The 17,342-nt window shown below is 38.7% G+C and overlaps 1 long non-coding RNA gene across 1 annotated transcript in view; it reads left to right on the plus strand.

Annotated features, from left to right (window-relative positions):
* Window positions 1–17,342, plus strand: part of LOC138170526 (uncharacterized) — a 35,933-nt gene that overhangs the window by 4,449 nt on the left and 14,142 nt on the right. The window contains exon 2 of the long non-coding RNA XR_011170648.1: window positions 12,430–12,551. This is a non-coding gene — a long non-coding RNA (uncharacterized lncRNA). The remainder of the gene's footprint in view (window positions 1–12,429; window positions 12,552–17,342) is intronic.

The raw sequence follows: 17,342 nt of genomic DNA on the forward strand, positions 1-17,342 counted from the left end.
TTTTTTTAAAGCAAGTGGGGTTAAGTAACTTGCTCAAGGTTACACGGTCAGTTATTATTTCTGGGTGTGGTGCTGAGTGTCTGAGCCCGGATTTGATCCAGGTCATCCCGACACTGGAGCCGGTGCTCTTACTCGCTGAGCCACCTGGCCGCCCCTAAGCAATTGGGGTTAAGTAACTTGCTCAAGGTTACACGGCCAGGTGTTTCTGGGTGGGTGCTAAGTGTCTGAGCCTGGGATTTGATCTCCAGGTCTTCTCAACACTGGAGCCGGCGCTCTTACTCGCTGTGCTACCTGGCCGCCCCGCTAAGTTATTTTCAAATATTGTCTCACAACAGCCCTAGGAGGTCATGGTGGTGGTTTTACTGACTATATATTAATGATTTTCAGCTGCTTGAAAGAAAGTACTTGCAAATTCTAACTAGTACTTTAGAATCATTGAGGCAGTTTGGCATAACAGAGTTCTAGGCTTAGAATCAGTGTGCCCTGGGTTCGAATCCTTTGTTTGACACTGCTGTATGATCTTGGTTCTATCACTTGACCTCTGTGACTTAGGAACTGCAAAGGACTTATTCACTAAGTCAGAAGCCCTTGCCACTTTTTCTGTTGGAGGGATTTCCTATTCTGCTAGTATTCCTATACTGATAATTCTGAAGAGGTAGTTGTGATGTAGAGTTGTTCAAACTAGTGGCAGGGGTTGAAGTCCATGACCCTGAATGTATTGATCCCAGGTTTAACTAGATAAATTGTCTCCTGAGGATGTGTACAAACTAAAACAAGGCCTGATAATGGTATAGGAATGTAGATAGACTAAATGATGCCTGCTGGACAAGGATGACTGTCTCAAACAGAGAATTATGGAATCATAGATAGAACTGGAGGAGACTTTGGAGGACATCCAGTCCAACCCTGGCCCATGACCCAGGGAATAAATCCCTTCTACAATATCCCTGAAACCTATATTTTTGCAAAGCTATAACAATAACTATCATGAGTTTCTGTAATGCTTTCAGAGACCCCAGCATTATCTGCACTAACCTATAATCAAGGTTAGACCAAGTGAAGAAAAAGGGATAGGATTAAAAAAAAATGACCACAGGGTATCCCCTTTCCACTAAGCATTCCCCATTGGCTCCTAATATGTCCCCTGGCAATAGACACCTGCCTGATAAATGCCATTTTGACTCTTTGGCCCTGGTTAAAATGCTATTAACCTCATAGGCATCCAAGCTTAAGAGTCCCAAACTTACCTCTGGCTATAGCACTATTAACGAAGGGCCTGTCTGGTCCTATCTGGAATATTATTAAGTAAATGGACTCCAAACCTATGATCAGTAAGCACTTGAAGGTTACTTCAGAAAGAGAGACTTTACTTAACACTTGACAGGACTTCCATGAGATTTTTTTGGGTAGTTTTTGCCACAAATGGTCAGTCTACATTGCCTCACTTAATGCTCGTATTTCTATTTGAAATATCTAAGCATAATTACTCATCTCATCACAGCTAGGTTATTTGACTATCTACTGTGATATTTATGTGTCCTTTGGGGATTTTCTTGAGCATCTCATCTGTGGTATAATTGAACAATAAAGACTTTTGAAAATGTTGGATTGGTTTTAGAGTGCAGCTAAGGAATATGTGGTAATCAAGGGACATCTGCTGGACATTTTGAAAAGAGCACCATTTCATACTTGCTTTCCTAAGGTCTGCTGAATCAAGTGTGCCACCTGGTGGAGAATGTATGGATAGTCCAAAGATCCAGCACCATCCGAAGAAGGGTGTCTTAACTTTATTGTGTACATCACATAACCACCCCTTAAGCAGTCTGCTGAAATCTGTGAACACTTTCTTAGAATAATGTCTTTAAATGCAGAAAATAAAATATGCAGAATTACAAAGGAAACAAAATTTATAGAGATATTTATCTATCTTTATATCTACCTATATTTTTAAAGGTCATGGATACCAAGTTAAGGACCCATAACCTAAAGCAATTTTCCTCTGTTTATCTTTAGTTCAAAGGAAAGAATTTTTAAAAGTCAAAATAATAGTGACACCTGATTGTCAAATTATGTTATTTGGTAAGATAAGCAAGCAACAGAGATATATGAAGTGTTAAGCCATTTGCATAGTTTGAAGGAAATAATAGGTTATTACTATTAGGTATATTACTAAGGGCTATAAGTATTTCTACCACATATAAAAGTGAATCATAATTATGAATAATTATGAAACTTTGTTCATTTGAGGAGATTCTGTGATAATTTTTAATCTTTTAAACAATCATTATGTGGAACAGTTGAGTCCTTCACCATCCTGGCCACTCTCCTCTGTTTTCTCCTGTTTGTTATTGTTTAGAACTAAACATAGTACTCCAAATGTGGTTTGACTGGGAAAAAATATAGAAAGAGGATCCTAATCCTAGACAATATGCATCTTTTCATCAAGCTTGAGATTGTATTTATTAGATTTTGTGACTGCTTCTTTTAACTCATAATGATCTTGCAGTCAATTAATTAATCAACTAGCATTTATTAATCTCCAACTATATGCCAGGTTCTGTACTAAGGATTAGAGATATGAAGGAAGGTAAAAGTCCCTGTTCTCACTGACTTCACAGTCTAAATGGGGAGACAATACAACAAGAACAATGTACAAATCAGATATACACAGAATAAATTACAGATAGTCCCAGAGGGGCTAAGCACTAAGCACTAAGATTCAGGAGGAATAATGTGGAACTTTAGCTAAGACTTGAATGAAGTCAGGGAGTTAGAGATGAAGAGAGAGAACATTCCAAGCATGGGGGAAAACTAGTGAAAATGCTTAAGAAAGAGCAACAGAAAAACTGTTTTCTATCCATTCTTCCTCTGTCTCTACCCTGTACTGGTGACATTTATTTTGATCTTGTCAGATTTAGCCTTACATCATAATCCATCAAGCTCTTTTCTAGCTACCATTTGTGTCATGCACAGGGTTAGTTATCCCACCTAACGATGTTATCTGCAAATTTGATAAATACATCTATATCTTTGTCTGAATCATTGGTAAAATGGTTAAGTAACTCAGAGCCAAGCACAGAACAAAGAATCACAGAAACTCAGAATTTCAGAGTCGAAAGAGACATCAGTAGTAATCTAGTCTGATCCATACACAGTAAATTATCTACGTTGTAACATACCTGTAAAGTGGTAGTCTAACTTCTGCTCAAAGGACTTTAAGAAACGGGAATCCCTGGCTTCTCTAGACTACTCATTCGACTTCTGGAAATGTCTAATTTTTAGGTAATTTTCCTTTGCAACTTCTACCCATCACTCCTGATTCTACCTTCTGTGGTCAAATGGGACAAATATAATTCCACCTTCCCTCCAATAGTCCTTTAAATACTTAAAGACAGCTGTGGAGCTCTTAGAGCCTGGTCAGGCAGACATCAAAGATGCCAAGGTCATCCAGTGCATCCCAGGCTATCTCCAGTCATTCTGATTTTTGTCTTGTCATTGTACTTTGATAACTCTGTTTTTGTTTCCATTTTTTTTCTTTTTGGAGGGCAGTTGGGGTTAAATGACTTGCCCAAGGTCACACGACTAGCAAGTGTTAAGTGTCTGAGGCCGGATTTGAACTCAGGTCCTCCTGACTCCAGGGCCGGCGCTCTATTCACTGCGCCACTTAGCTGCCCCTTTTGATAACTCTTGAAGAGAGAGTGAGGCTGGTGACTTTGTGCAAGTCTGCCACACTTAAATCCAAGTCATCAAGTCTTCTTCTGAAGGAAGAAGAGTAATAAGATTACAGCCAGATCACTGGTGATTGCTGGGGATGTAGTGTATGGCCTTGGTATCTTTGACGTCTGACCAAGCTCTAAGTGCCCCACAGCCCCTACTTCAGCTGCCGTCATGCCTGTTGGAACAAATTGCTTTTATTTGCCCATTCTGCTGGGAGAAGTCTTCCATGACTCCATGAAGGGTCTGAGGCCTGCTGCTTACCTTCATTCTGGTTTGGCTCATCTACTGAGGGTGGAGCTACACATTCTACAGTTTCATGAAACCATGGCTGAAAGTTGGGTGGACACCAAAGGTGGATATGCATCCCTGAAAAGGGCTTGGCAAGTCCTCACGTCAGAGGTGCAGCCTAACACCCAACATACCCCTGCTGTAATCTAGTGAAAACATGTCTGCAATACCTCTCTGACACACTCATCTCATAACTTTCTCAGAAAAACTTAATCATCTGTCTTATATTATGTCTTGATCTCTTCTTATAGACATGCTATCTGTATGTGATCATTGCTACCTTTTCTAGTTTTCCATTTACTATTCCTAATTTCCCGCATTTCTTGGGAAAAGAGAAATACCATTCCATTGTGGCTAGTTTCCTATGTAGTGAGGGGAGAAAATGCCATACTATCATTTAAAAAAATATATTTAATTATTAATTTATGGAATAAAACAAGCATTCCCATAATATAGTATCATAAAAAAGATGATTGCTCATAAAACTGGAAATCTATTATTTATGATGTGCTATTCCTTTTAAATATGTAATAGTTATCATGTAAATTTCTTTTTTTCCTTTTTTTCTTCCCTAGAGATGACTACTATTAGATACCAATAGGTATGTGTGTGTGTGCATGTGTGTATACATATTTCTTCATAGTTCTTTCTCTGGATGCAGGTGGTGTCTTTTTCATATATACTTTAATTTAAGTATTTATAATAGTCCAGAATGACTTAATCACTTAAAGTCATTCTTAAAAAAAATATTGCTGTTACTGTCTACAACGTTCTCTTGCTTGCTCATTGCTCATTTCACTATTCACTATTTCATGCAATATTTCCATGCCTTTCGAAGATCGTTGAGCTCATCATTTCTTATAAAACAGTAGTATTTCACACCATTATATGCCATCATTCCAGGCTTCTGCCTTGTCTCTTGTCTCCCTCTAGAAAAGGAGGAACACAATTCCAATAAGCACCAAACTTCTGTCTTCAGGAGGAGAAGAGAAAGGCCATTCCATCAAATCTCAGATGGATCTTCTGTCTTGGAGGAAGAGAAGAACAGCTCCAAGTACCTGTTTTCCCACATTTCTGGTGCCATGAAGGAGCTTCACTCTTGTCCTTAGAGCAAAATGATCCTTCTATTCTTCTTTAACTCACTATCCCATTCACAACAGAATATGTTCCAAAACACTTTCATCCCTCCTCCAACCTCTCATGGCTACCCCTTCCCCCACCTTCTCCTCTGACAACCTTGTCTCATATTTTACTGCAAAAATTGAGATCATTAGCCAAGAGTTCTCACTTTTTCTCTCCTCATATTATATCACAAAGATGCCTTTTGCCACCATCTCCTACTTTACCCTTGTTTCATGAAGAGTTCCTGTTCTCCTTATCAAGGAAATCCCTCTACATGAACAAGTGATCCCATTCCACCCCATCTTGTCCTTCTGCTTTCCCCGTTCAGCACCCCCACTCTCTCACTGATTTTGTCTCTCCTTATCTTTTAGATGTTTACCTAATGATTACAAATATGACCATAACTCCTCTATCCTGAAAAAAAACCTTCCCTTAATCTGTCTATACAAAATTGTACCTTTTATACCACATCTTTTCTCCTACTTGTGGCTAAACTTCATGAGAAGTCTGTCTACAATAGGTGTCTCCACTTCCCTTCCTCTTGTCTATTCTTAACTCTCTATCACCTGGCTATGACATCATTCAACTGAAACTGCTATCTCCAATATATATATTTTTTAAGCAATTGGGGTTAAGTAACTTGCTCATGGTTACACGGCCAGTTATTTTTGTGTGAGTGCCAAGTATCTGAGGCCAGAACCGATCCCAGGTCTCCAGATGCTGGGGCCAGCACTCTTACTCACTAGGCCACCTGGCCACCCCTTATCTCCAAAGATATTAATAACCTCTGAATTACCAAATCTAATGTTCCTCTCCACAATCTTCATTCTTCCTGACTTTACTACAGCTCTTAGCACTGCTTATTCCCTTTCTCAATAATTTCTTCTCTCTAGCTTTCTGTGACATTGCTTTCTCCTTGGTTCTAACTTTCTGACTGCTTCTTCTCAGTCCCTTTTTCTGGATCTCAATCTAGATCATACCTATTAATTAAGGGTGGCCCACAGGGCATAGTTCTATGCCATATGTTCTTTTTCCTCTGTATTATTTTATTTGGTGATCTCATTAGCTTTCATGGTTTCAATTATCATCTGTATGCTGATGATTCTCAAATCTCCTTATCCAGCCCTAACCTCATACCTAACCTCATGGCTCACATTTCCAAATGCCTATTGCACAACTCAAACTGGACAGCATGTAGACATCTTAAATTCAGTACAACTAACCTCATTACTTTTCCTCCCAAACTTCTCCCCTCTTCCAAATGTCCCTATTACTGTTGAGGATAGAATCATCCCCTTCCCCAACACCTTCCCTCCCTTCAGCCACTGAGGTTTGCAATTTAGGGGTGATCCTCAGCATCTTACACTCTCTAACCCCACTCCCCAAATCTAATTAATTACCAAGTCCTGTCAATTTACCTTCATACCATCTCTGGTATATGCCCCCCTTCTCTCTGACACTACTATTACCCCCTCCTGTAGGCTTCATCACCTCACATCTAGATGATTTCAATAGCCTGCTGGTTGGTCTCCTTCCCTCTAGTCTCTTGCCACTCTAGTCCATTCTTACTCCGTTTTCAAATTAATCTTCCTAAAGCATAGATCTAACCATGTCATCTTCCTATCCAGTGAACTCCAGTCGCTCCCTGTTGCCTTTAGGAATAAGTATAATTTCTTCCATTTAGCATTCAGAACTTTTCACAACCTAACCCTCTCCTGTATTTCTAATTTTCTTACCCTGTATTTCCCTTCATGTATTTTGTGATTCAGCAACACTGGTCTCTCTGCTCTTCTTCACAAAGGACTTTGTGCTTCCAGATTCTGGGCATTTTCACATTTTCACTTCCTCCTGGAATACTTCTTGTCTCCATCATTACCTCTTGGTTTCATCTTTTATGAGAAGCTTTTGTGGATTCCCTTTAATGTTGTTGATTACCTCAAATTTATCCTATATATATTGTTTGTACGTAGTTATTTTCATGCAGTCTCTCTCATTAGACTATGAATTCCTTGAGAGCAGAGACTGTCTTTTGCCCTTGTCTTTTAAGTATTTAGCGCAGTATTTGATGTACAACAGGCATTTAATACATGTTTATTGACTGAATGACCTTTAATAATAAGCTCTAGAATTTGATAGAATCAAATTCAAGATCATTGGCCTATTGCTTGCATATTCCATTTTCTCTTTCAATTTTGTCCTTAAATAACCTTACAGTATCCCTTACACAGGCCATGATGTCCCAAAGGCCACTCACTGTGTCTCATCAGTCACATCTGCAAGAAATATCATCAACTGTCTTAGAAATAATTCTTTTGACAGTTTTAGAGTAGGAAATGGGATCGAGACTGAACACAAGTAGTGCCTAGAGTGCTGGCTCTGGAGTCAGGAAAACCTGAGTTCAAATCTAGCCTCCAACATTTGTTAGCCATGTGACCTTGGGCAAATCACTTAACTTCTGTTTGCCCCCATTTCCTCATTTGTAAAATGGGGATAATAATAACTCCTACCTCCCAGAGTTGTGAGGATCAAATGAGACACATGTAGGACACTGCCTGGCACATAGTAAGTGCTATATAAATATTAGCTGCTGTTATTAGTAGTAGTAGTAGTAGCAGCAGCAGCAGCAGCAGTATTAAAATCAGTGCTGCAAATGTAGGCACAATTTTAAGAACAGATAAAGTTGAACTTTATGGAAAGTGAAGGGGGATCGAACATTTTGTTATATTGAAAAGAGGATAGAAAAAGAGAATGCAGATAAACCTTAAATTGTTGATATGGTACTTTGATTCTCCTATGTTTAATACTTTAAAAAACAACCCTCTAACCACCCTCAATCTGGACAGAGAAGCAGTTGCTGTTTGTGCTTCATTCTCAGAGGGATCAACGGCAATAGGAGGGCGATATCTTGACTTGCAAGTGAATTGGATTTAAGTGAGGCAGAGCTGGGCAAAATCATCAGCTGCACTCTCTCCTCCAGGGTCATCAGAGGCCAATGGCAAGACAGAGGTCAGGACAACTGGCGATGACCCCTAGAGAAGCAGTAGGAAAGAGCACCAGACTTGGGATTGGGAACGCTTGGGCTTCAATCCCATCTTGGAGACCTTCTAGCTATGTGAAAATGAAGAAATAACTCGAACTCTCTGAAATTCAATTTTCTCATCTGCAAAATCTGAATAGCTGTACCAACTATTTTACAGGACTCTTATGAGGATCAAATGATCTAATGTATTTAAAGACCTTTTCAACTAAAGCAATAGATAAATGTCAGTTATTATTACTGTTGGGTAGTATAAGGGTGAAGGATGATGGAATTGAGAATAGAGTATTTAGGTAAAAAAGTAAAAATAGAAAGGACTAGGGATAGCAGATAGAGACATATTAGGATATACTTTATACATTCCTGTATAAGGATATATGTGTAACCATAGAGAGGCAGCATAGTTTAGTGGGTAGAGGTCTGGCCTTGGGGCCAGGAAAACCCAGTTGCAGTCCTGCCTTTCACAATATTGGTTGTGTGGCCTAGGACAAGTTATTCAGTCTCTCATTATTAGGTGTAACTCTCTAAGATAATAAGTTGCAGAGAGAGTGGTAATCTCTGCAGGTAGAGGGAGATTCTTTATCTGGGAGTTCCTTTTATTAAAATCATCAATCCAGTCCCTATCTCCCAATGTGTACTTGTTTAATGAAAACTTATGGTATTAAGAAATATTTTCCCTTTAATTATGTATGAGGAAGGAGTTTCTAGATTATTGGTTACTGTAAAATATAAACACCTTCCTTTAACTTGACAGATGTAAATATGGGAAAGTACCCAAGCAATGATTTCAAAGTTAGCTTTCAGAGACATTGCAGAAGGATTTCCTATATTGAAAAGGAGTTTGGACCACTTGACCTCTAAAATCCTCTCTAATCCCCAAATTCTACATGTTTATTTGATCTATGTATCACTCTATTCCTAATAAGATTAAAAAAAAGGGTGATATTTACCAGCAGATGGCATGCTGCACTGTTATGTTTGATCCATCAGCCTGTAGTCCCCATTCAGACCATAGCCATTTCCAGTGCTATTTTTGGATGGCTATTACTCCCACCACCCCAGGTTTCTCTCTGCTTTTCTCTGGATTTTACTATTGGGAATGTCATGACATATGTAATGGGCCTGGGCAGTCCTGCCCCAAAACACATGCGTTTACTTGTCCTGTTGTCCAGAGGAAGAAAGAAGAGGAAAGACTGCAGTGAGTAAGAGCACCGGCCCCAGCGTCGGGAGACCTGGGATCGGTTCTGGCCTCAGATACTTGGCACCCACACAAAAAATAACTGGCCGTGCAACCTTGAGCAAGTTACTTAACCCCAATTGCTTAAAAAAAGAAGGAGAAGAGGAAAGACCTCTTCAATTGGTGGCATTCAAATGACTTCCAGGTGATCCATTTGACATTCATTTCTGGCCTGCAATCTATTGAGGATATACTATAAGTCTTTGGGTGGAGATGGAGGCCTCAGGTCCACCATTGTCTCCCACAAATGGGACACCTCTATGCTTTGCCTCTTTGGACTTACTCTTTCCTGTTTTTTAAGTGGAGTTTTGGAGATGACTACAACATTGTGAGCTTTGAAAGGTTATTGAACATTTCAAACCAGACCTCTAAGAGATCCAGTGATGAGAAAACATGCCAGAGTGTTACCTACAAGTACAACCCTGAAGGGCAACCAGAACCCAGAGCCAGAGTCAGTCAAGATCCTAAATGCTCCATGGCAACAGTGTTGTTTTTGTTATTGTTCAGTTGTTTATAGTCATGTTTTTTTCACTCCATTTGGGGCTTTCTTGGCAACAACATTGGAGTGGCTTGCCATTTGCTTCTCCAACTCATTTTATAGTTGAGGAAACTGAGGCAAATGAGGTTAAGTGACTCGCCCAGGGTCATGCAGCTGGTGTCGGAGACTGAATTTAAACTCAGAAAGATGAGTCTTCCTGGTTCCAGACCTGACTCTCTATCCACTGTGTCACCTAGATGCTCCACTGGCAACATTACTACATTAGGAAAATAACTTTGTGGAAGGCATGGATAATTTGTAGAAACTACTTTAATTTTGAACCCATTATTCCCCCAGACTGTCTGGAGGAAATATCTGTGCCTAGGTTCTTCCCTTATCTTCTCAATAACTATCCCATTTGTAAATGGTAATTTATGTTAATTATTTGATACTGAGGAATTAATCACTGGTGATTGATTTTAGGAAAACACATCAGAATGGAATTACAAACTAAAAGCTTTAGAAAGACACCCACAGTCTTTCAAGGTTTCCTCTAGAATCATGAGGGGGTAGAGTCTTGCTCAGGAATCTAAATCATTACTGAGAGTAGGAGTTGACATAAGGACCCTCAGAGCTTCTTGGATGTAGCATCTTAAATGATAAAATATAGAGGCTACTATTTTTTCTTGGCTTAGTAGAGGGTATTGTTAATATTTTATAAGCATGTGACTGGAATTTAACATAGTACTGACAGCCTTTGCCTTAACACTTTTAAACAAAGTTCTCCAAAATTTTACAAAATATTATTTTGTTTTGGCACTCAGAAACACTTACCTATCCAACAGACAATTCAGCAGAGGACAAATGGCTATGTTGCATGGGTGTGCTTGCTTGTCTTACATCCCCCACAGTTTCTTGACTTTATGGGCTACATGTCTACTATTCTTTATATAGAATCTGTGATGCAGCACATCGACCACTGGCCAAAAAGCTAATAGAATTTCTAGCTGTAAGGAGTCTCCAAGGCCATCTGGTCTAATCCTTTCATTTTTCATTTATAAGACAAGAAGGCTTTATGCTGACTCTTAAGATAGCTCAGAAGTCAGGGTTTGCTTGTTTGTTGTAGCGGTAGTAATTTTGGACATATATGGACATATATTGGTCCATATTTGGACATATAAGGGCAGTAATAAGGGTCAACAGACTGGGGGAAAATGACCTTTCTTTTTTTTTCCTGCTCAACTTCATTTACATTGCAGTCAAGATTGGGGCAAAGCTGTGGGATTCACCACCATAGCCATTGCCTAACTACTTTTTTTGCATGTTTGTTTGATTTTTAGGCACAACCACCTACATGAGTTTTGGTGACCTAGGATAAACACAAGGTGTCACATAGAAGTTACAATGAATGTCTAAAGTTAAGGTTAGATATCTGGAGTCACTTGGCAGCCTTCATGACTGTAATTCCTGCTTCACCAACCAGTATTATTAGAAAGATGGCAAACCAGCCATAACTTGTTTTCCACTAAAATATAGCTCATACAGGGAAAAGACACAGAGAGAGAGACAGAGACAGAGAGTGACAGAGAGACAGGGAGACAGAGACAGATACAGAGAGACAGAGACAGAGAGACAGAGACAAAGACAGAGAGAGTCAGAGAGACAGAGAGACAGACAGAGAGAGACAGAGAAACAGAGACAGACACAGAGACAGAGAGGAAGACAGAGATGGAGACAAAGATATAGAAAGCTAGAAACAGAGAGTCAGAGAGTGAGAGATTAAGAACAAGAGAAGTAGAGACAGAAAGAGAACAAGAGAGTGAGAGAGAAAGACAGAACTTTGGATTTGTGAAATGTTTCATGTGCATTGTCTCATTTAGTCTCTAATATTCTGAACTATGTGCTTCAGATCTTATCAAATCCATTTTAGAAATGATGACACTAGGCTTCAGAGATGCTAAATTACTTCTGTGTGGTCAGTGCGGTTTTATATAATCATACATTGTGAGCTGGAAGGGAGGAAAGAAGTTATCTAATCCAAAAGCCTCATTTTAAACATGAGGAAACCGAGGTTCAGAGAGGTCAAGGGATTTATCCAAGGGCAATAGTAGTAAAAATTAGATGTGGGATTTGAAACCAGATCTTCTGAATTGAAAACTTACCTAGCTGGTAAAAGATAGCGGCACAATTTGAACTGAGCATTCTATCCATGATAAAATACTGCCTCTCACATGAATAATTAAATGTTTTGTTTTGTTTTTTCCCCCACTAAAGGATGTAACTTAACCTTTTTTTGACAATTCTTTTTTTTTGGAGGGCAATTGGGGTTAAGTGACTTACCCAAGGTCACACAGCTAGTTTTTTTGTGTGTTAAGTGTCTGAGGCTGAATTTGAACTCAGGTCCTCCTGATTCCAGGGCTGGTGCTCTCTTCACTGTGCCCCCAGCCGCCCCATAAGTTAACCTTTAAAGTTCTCTTCTGGAAAACTAAGAGTGGCAAATAGCATCCTTTGTACCAGTCATTCTTAACTCTATTTGTTCATTCTTTGCAGAGGACCACAGAGGCATGGATCTGGAGCTGGAAAGGACCCCAAAGGTCATCTAGTATAACTTCTGGGAATTGGACCTCTGACAAGGTGTCATTCAGCATCTACTTCAAGATCTCCAGGGATGGGTGAGCCGCGGCTCTACTGACTAGGAAGTCTTTGCTTATATGGAGCCAATCTGTCTGAGGCTAAGCAAAATAAATGTCTCTTTGATAGGTGCCGGCCCTGGTTTCAGGAAGACTCATCTTCTTGAGTTCAGATCAGGCCTCAGAAACTTACTAGCTCTGTGATCCTGGGCAAGTCACTTAACCATGTTTGCCTAAGTTCTTCAGCTGTATAATGAACTGGAGAAGGAAATGGCAAACCACTTCAGTATCTTTGCCAAAAAAACACCAAATGGGGTCATGAAGAGTAGGACACAACTGAAAAACAACTGAGCAACAAATCTTTGATACTATAGTGACTCAAATATGTCAGTTCAATTCAATTTAGCAAATACTGATAAAATGCCTGGTAGGTACAAGTCACTGCCTTTGAAGGCAAGAGTCATATTCTCTCTGAGTTTTTTTTTTCCTGTAGTTTAGATATGTTCAATACCATTAACCAGTTCAACCCCTGATGACACAGTGGCGTTGGAAGTCAAGATTGGTCAGTATTTTTTTTTTTTGCTTTTTTTTTTGGAGGTTGTAAGGCAAGGCAGTTGGGGTTAAGTGACTTGCCTAAGGTCACGTGGCTAGTAAGTGTTCAGTGTCTGAGGTTGGATTTGAACTCAAGTCCTCCTGACTCCAAGGCTGGTGCTCTATTCACTGGCCACCTAGGCACCCTCACTATTTGTCAGTATTAAATCCAGCATAAAGAATGAAAAAGTTAAGGTCTAATGAATTTTAATTGAGTTGTGTAGGAAGCGAGTATGTAGTCACAGTCTCTCTGGCTTATTAACCTTATCGATGAGACATGCTGACAATATAACCAAAACTAGAACAGGTAGAGATCAAATTTGCTTTCAGACTCTATGGAAACTGGGCAGTTATAAAGTGCTTTGGGTAAATTAAATTTATAAGTCATTCAGTTGTAAAGAATCAATTTTGGAGTGAGTCCTAGGTAGTATCACCAAAAAGATTAATATGTAATTCTGTTTGAGAATGTGATTGAGTAAAAATAAATTTAAAAATTAAAATATACTTGATGCTTTGAGCGGTTATGTTGCACATTTACATAAGCAGTTTGTGAAGGGATTCCAGAATTGCTTTAGAGTATAGTTTAACCTAAAAATTAAAGTGAGAAGAAGTATTGGTATTCTTATAGTGTTCTTTTTTGTTAATCAATCAATGTACAATTTTTTTAAGTGCTTATTAAATATCATGTACTGTGCTAGGCATTAGGAGTACCCTTGAGGAGCATAGAATCTATCTGGAGAATATAATATAGGCATATGTTTATATACATACATATACGTATGTATATGTATATGTATGCACACATATATTTATTTGCATATGTTTATATGTGTATATAACATCTATGTCTCTCTATATCTATATAATGTCTATATGTCTAAAGTAGGCATATATAATATGTACATGTATGTTATATAGCAAATATTTAGGGGAGACAGTAGCTGGAGGGAAAAGGAACAGCTTCATGTAAATGTTGTATGCCTGAGTTGAGTTGTCAAGGAAACTAGGGATTTGGATACAGCTAGGTGGCTCAATGGACAGAATGTTGGGCCTAGAGTCAGGATGACCTGAGTTCAAAAGTGGCCTCAGCTATGTAATAGCTGTGCAATCTTGGTCAAGTCATTTAACTTTTGCCTTAATCCACTGGAAAAGGAAATGGCCAACTACTCCAGTATCTTTGACAATAGAACCTCCTGGCCAGTATTACCATGGTGTGATTCATGGGTTCGTAAAGAACTGGACATGACTGAATGACTGAATAACAACTAGGGTTTCTAAGAAGGATAAATGAAGAGGCAGTGTAGGCCAGTCATGGCACAGAGATGAGAGATGAAATTTCATGTATAACAAATAGTTAAAGGTCCATTGAACTTGTTGTTAACATGCATGGAAAGCAGGAATATATAGTAAGGCTAGAAAGGCAGGTTGTTATCTGATTGTGAGGAACATTACATGCTACTAAAAAGTTGATAATAAGAGACACCATGACTGTATTCCTCCAATGAATTTTTTTATAATTCATTGTGATTCTCTTTTCATACTCATAGCTAATCTTACTTATATCTCTGTTGTATTTTATGCGTCTGCTTTTTGGCTTTGAGAATCAGTGTTATTAATAGTTTGACTGTGGGGCGGGCCAGGTAGCACAGTGAGTAAGAGCACCAGCTCCAGTGTCGGAATGACCTGGGATCGAATCCGGGCTCAGACACTCAGCACCCACCCAGAAACACCTGGCCACGTAACCTTGAGCAAGTTACTTAACCCCAATTGCTTTAAAAAAAAAATAGTTTGACTGGGTGAAGGAACTTGACTCTTTTGGTATATTTAGGCTACAGCTTTCTCTGTGGAGTATTTAAAAGATCAGTGGACTTTGATTCAAATCTGGGATCCATCACTTAATTCCTTTATGAACTTGGGCCTCAATGCCCTCATTTAAATAATGATCTCCCAAGTTTCTTCCAGCACATATTAAAATGAATTAATTGATTGTATGAATTAAATTCATTCAGTTCAGAAAGACTTGATGGTGATATATTGAGTATAATTGCCTCAACTCTTTGTTCATGTTGACTTTGGCAAGAGGAACATAGAAATGCAGAGCTGGACCTAATTTAAAGATTAAATAGCTAAATATCCTTACCTTACACATAGCAGACCTGAGAATCAGAGAGTTTAAATGAATAATCCAGCATTATGTAATGAGTTAATGAAAGAGTTGGAACTTGAACAGACCTTTTGACACTTTCCGTCAATCACATTCAAAATGCTATGAAAGAAAAAGAAATAAAAGTTGCTCAGATTATTCTAGTTACTATGACTATATTCCTTCATCTCTTACTTTGTAGCTGATCTGCAAGGCTAGAGTGCTATTTGGCTTCATTCTTAATTATTTGGGATCTAGAAAGGGAACATCATGGCTAGGTATATAGTCATGGAAACACCAGGCAAGAAAAGGTTCAGAGTTTCTGCTAAAAGCAAGGTTATTGTATGGTTATTTATTATCATGTGAGAAAGGGTAATGACCCCTGACCTCTTAGGCTTGCCCAGAGGCCCAAATGAGGCTCCTAGGTTCAGTTTCAGATGGGTCAAATTCCCTCCCAGGTTACAATGACTTCTCATGAACAGATATGGAGATGTGCTTTGTTTGTGTATTGATCTGGAATCTGGGTAACAAGATTATCAGTGGATGCCATGAAATACTCTGAATACTTATTGTCGATTAAGGATATATCTCATATAATAGACAGTTTTTGTTCTGAAGGGACTCTCTTAAGTGTTAATAGGTTATAGACAAGGAAAGCTTTGCAAAACATGAACAAATGGGATAGTGGGGAGCCATCACCTACAGTGTTGTTTTGGAAACATATGAGTTGACCTTTCAGGGTAGAACTAAAATAAAAGTGCAGTTTTATAAGCAATTCAATCAGGTGGCTGTAACATTGCTAAGGGCTTCTTTAAACGCAGATCAGTCTGTCGCCATGGCTTGAATCTTTGTACTGATATGTTTTCCTGCCCTATGATGTGGTGTAGGATTCTTGAGTCAAAAGTCACTGGTATAATAGAGCTTTGCCATGTCATTGTTTAGATGTGGATATAGGTTTGCTGGTAAATGCTTAGCAACTGTCCCCTTGGAAAAAGAAAAATGAAAGTAAGCGTCACGTCCTTTTAAGTTTAACCTGCATCATTGATATTCTCACCGTCATCAACAAAACAGTAAATCGTGACCTGATTGGTAGAATTTGGACATTTCTGAGCTGTAAATTCTCATGCTACAAACATTGAAACCTTAACCCCTGGGCCTCTAGAATCAATTAGAGCAGACTCCAGCATAAGCTGCCTGTCAAGCTATGCCCCTCCAAAAATAACAGTTACAAATGAGAAACGTAATATGCTCAGCCTGTAATGCAAGTGCTAATCTCATTTTCTGGCAGATATTAGAAGATATTTCTACTGTATTAAGATGTAGTAGCTGTCAGCTTATTGCCTGATCCAAGCATGTTGCACTGAAAGGGATTAAAAGAATTTTCCTGATTGGGAAGTTTATTTTTTAATTTTGCTGAAAAAAGAGAATTTTACTTTCTCATCATTTCCAAGGATAAGACAGATGAATCCTTATGTTTTCCATGTGGGAAGCAATATGATTCTTTGAAAAAGCATCTAACCAAAGTTGGTGATTAAGTTCTATGCATATCATCATTTTGTAGAGTATATGATAGTTATCTGGGCATATGATGTTTCACCACCTACTAGACTGTGAGTTCTTTGAGGGGATGGATTATGACAGTTTTGTTCTTTGTCTCCCTTTTGCCTAGAACAATAGTCTATGCATAGTATACACACATGCACACACACACAGACAGACACACACACACACAGTATTTGTTGAGTTGAATTGAATTGACTACAAAGGGAAATGGAAAAAGAAAAGAAATGATCCAGGAAGAAAGCATTTGATAGCTGCCTAACCAAGAGATGGATGATAAAGCTTATTGGCATGGAAATAAGGTCTTTTGCACATGCCTTATTTTTTTTAAACAAATATTTATATGTTAGGAAATTTGATGTGTAGAACAACTCCTTTCCAAAATTTGTATGTATTTTTCAATATCTCTTTGCTGTGAAAAGAATGTAACTTTCTAGTCTATATAGCTGTACTTTTTATGTTGATTTGTAATGGGTAAGGTTTGAATTTAATGGAATGGCTATAGGGCTGCTGGCCTTGGAATCAGAAAGACCTGGGTT

The sequence above is a fragment of the Petaurus breviceps genome, unplaced genomic scaffold (assembly GCF_028583685.1).
Source record: "Petaurus breviceps papuanus isolate PSGF00001 unplaced genomic scaffold, PetGlider_PUasm1.0 38, whole genome shotgun sequence".
Lineage (NCBI taxonomy): Eukaryota > Metazoa > Chordata > Mammalia > Diprotodontia > Petauridae > Petaurus > Petaurus breviceps.